This window comes from Bufo bufo, chromosome 2, assembly GCF_905171765.1.
Source record: "Bufo bufo chromosome 2, aBufBuf1.1, whole genome shotgun sequence".
Taxonomy (NCBI): Eukaryota; Metazoa; Chordata; class Amphibia; order Anura; family Bufonidae; genus Bufo; species Bufo bufo.
In genome coordinates, this window is record NC_053390.1 from 26,070,800 (window position 1) to 26,074,290 (window position 3,491).

The window sequence follows — 3,491 nt, forward strand, 5'->3', positions numbered from 1 at the left end:
GGCAGCTTCTGCCTTGGCATGAGCTCTAACTGCTGAGGAACTTGCTGAGGACATCTTGCTAGCCCATGAAGTTCTGGACACATGCGACTTTGCATCGTCTTGCTGGGCACTGGGAATGTTCTCCCTGCCTTGCTGTGTCGGCGGTAGCGTGGCATCAGCCTGGTACTTTGTTCCTGATCTTAGACTCATGCTGCAGTAATGGCGTCTCAGTTTATTCCAGACTGCCACGTGGGCTGTGTTTTTACTGTTCTGCTTCGAGTTATTGAACTGTTGTATAACACTAGTCAGACAGCTTAACAATAATTCAGAAATCAAGAAACGTGAGACATCAGATCTGTATGTATTCTCTTTTCTGAATAACTCTGTAAAACTACAATATAAACATAAACAAAACATATGTGTGAGTACATTAAACATTATACAGCAGCCTCACTCCATCAGTGAGAGTACTCACAGACAATTCCATCATAAGTCCAGGAATAGATCAAGAGATCCTCTGCATGCAGCCTGCTAGATCCAGGAGCAGTCATGAAATGGAGGAAATACAGTTCCAGGTTAAAGGTTACTGCCTTTGACTCTGAGAAAAATACACTTCCTGTAAAGTTCTGGCAAAGTAAAACTAACTTTGACCACTAGATGGCAGCAACGTCAAACATAACATTTCAGTATAATCTTTACAGCACATTACATACATTTATTATGCACAATATGGGCAGAACAGGGTGGCACAGTATTCTAGTAACGTATGTGGGTTAGGAAAAAAAATATATAAATACAAACTTTGCCATTTTTTGTCATCTTACATCACAAAAAGTGCAATACCAAGCGATCAAGAAGTTGTATGTACCCCAAAATAGTTCCAATCAATCTGTCACCTTATCCCACAAAAAATGAGCCACTATATACAGTAAGACAATCAGACAAAATTTTTAAGTGTAATATTAAATGATAAAAAAATCATATGTACCCAAAAATGGTACCAATAAAAACATAAACTCTTCTTGCAAAAAAAAATGCGCTCTGCACACGATGACCGGAAAAAACAATATGGTTTTCAAAAAATGGAGACACAAAAACATTTTTTTTCCAAAAATGCTTTATTATGTAAAACGGAGACAAACAAAAACAGTAGACATATTTGATATTTTCACATCCATACCAACTTGCTCTATAAAATAGCACATGATCTAAACTGTCAGATGAACATTGTAAAAAACAATTAAAACTGTGCCAGAACAGCCATTTTTTGGTTACCGTGCCTCACAAAAAGCGTAATATCGAGCGATCAAAAATCATATGTACCCTAAAATAGTATCAATAAAATGCTCACCTTATCCTGTAGTTTCCAAAATGGAGTCACTTTTTGGTAGTTTCTACAGTAGGGGTGCATCGGCCTAAAAACCAATCTAGCAAAATCTACCTTCCAAAAATCATACAGCGCTCCTTTCCTTCAGAGCCGTGCCGTGTGCCCATACAGCAGTTTACCACCACATGTTTCTGTAAACTGTAGAATCAGGGTAATATATATTGAGTTTTGTTTGGCTGTTAACCCTTGCTATGTGACAGGAAATAATGGATTGAAATTAAATTTTCATCTCCATTTTCCTTTAATTCTTGTGAAATACCTAAAGGGTTAACAAAATTTGTAAAATCAGTTTTGAATTACATGAAAGGTGCAGTTTCTAAAATAGGGTCATTTATGGGTGGTTTTCACTATGTAAGCCCCACAAAGTAACATTAGAACTGAACCTTAAAGTGGGTTTTGGAAATTTTCTTTAAAATGTTAAGAGTTACTTCTAAAATTCTACGCTTTCTTACATCCTAAAATATAAAATGGCATCTTCAAAATAATAGCAACATAAAAGTAGACATATGAGGAATGTTAAGCAATAAATATTTTATGAGGTATCACTATCTATTTTAAAAGCAGAGAAATAGAAAACATTACACCTCTCCTGTGTGAGTTTGCATATGTTGATCAAGAGTTGATTTATGTGTAAAACATTTACCACATTCTGAACATGAATATGGCTTCTCTCCTGTGTGAATTCTCACATGTGTAATGAGATTTGATTTAGCTGTAAAACATTTTCCACATTCTGAACATGAATATGGTTTCTCTCCTGTGTGAATTTTCTCATGTTTAACAATTCTTGATTTATTTGTAAAACATTTCCCACATTCTGAACACGAATATGGCTTCGCTCCTATGTGACTTCTCTTATGTGTATCAAGATTGGATCTTGTCTAAAACATTTCCCACATTCTGAACATGAATATGGCTTCTCTCCTGTGTGAATTCTCTCATGCATAACGAGATGTGCTTTAATTATAAAACATTTCCCACATTCTGAACATGAATATGGTTTCTCTCCTGTGTGAATTCTCTCATGTGTAGCAAGACTTGATTTCTGTGTAAAACATTTCCCACATTCTGAACATGAATATGGTTTCTCCCCTGTGTGAATTCGTACATGTGCAGCAAGACCTGATTTATTTGCAAAACATTTCCCACATTCTGAACATGAATATGGCTTCTCACCTGTGTAAATTCTTCTTTGTGTAGGAAGACATGATCTTTTTCTAAACTTTTTCCCACCATTAAAGGTTTTACCCACTTTTTGAACTGTACTTGTGGTAACAATTTGTGATTGGTCAAGAGAAGGTTCTGCGCATTTAGAGGACTTATATGAGAGATTTGTACTGTGAAGTCCTGAATGTAAGTTTTCTTCTAAACAGAGCTGCATATTTTCATCTTCTGTGTTAGAATTTTGTGATAACATGAAGTTTCCCTTAAAATGTTTATTGGGATTATCTGTAAAGAAAAAAATTGGAATTTGTGATATTTTTTTTTCAAACAGTAGAGTAACTTATAACATTCCTATAAGGCTGTAAATGGATCCAGTAGAAACTAGAAGTATACAGTAAGTCATTCACTTTAAATGCACTTTTGACTTAAAAATAAACTTCCCCAAAGACTGCATCTATAATCCTAGCCTTACAAAGCTTTTTATAACCCTGCCTGACAGGGGTCTAGATCCTAGTACACTGCTCAAAAAAAATAAAGGGAACACTTAAACAACACAATGCAACACCAAGTCAATCACACTTCTGTGAAATCAAACTGTCCACTTAGGAAGCAACACTGAGTGACAATCAATTTCACATGCTGTTGTGCAAATGGGATAGACAACAGGTGGAAATTATGGGCAATTAGCAAGACACCCCCAATAAAGGAGTGGTTCTGCAGGTGGTGACCACAGACCACTTCTCAGTTCCTATGCTTCCTGGCTGATGTTTTGGTCACTTTTGAATGCTGGCGGTGCTTTCACTCTAGTGGTAGCATGAGACGGAGTCTCCAACCCACACAAGTGGCTCAGGTAGTGCAGCTTATCCAGGATGGCACATCAATGCGAGCTGTGGCAAGAAGGTTTGCTGCGTCTGTCAGCGTAGTGTCCAGAGCATGGAGGCGTTACCAGGAGACAGGCCAG

At 37.0% G+C, this 3,491-nt stretch overlaps 1 pseudogene; it reads right to left on the minus strand.

The window, feature by feature from the left end:
• Nucleotides 1-1,944: 1,944 nt before the first annotated feature.
• On the minus strand, nt 1,945-2,811 carry LOC120990663 (annotated as a pseudogene).
• Between the last annotated feature and the right edge of the window lie 680 nt (nt 2,812-3,491).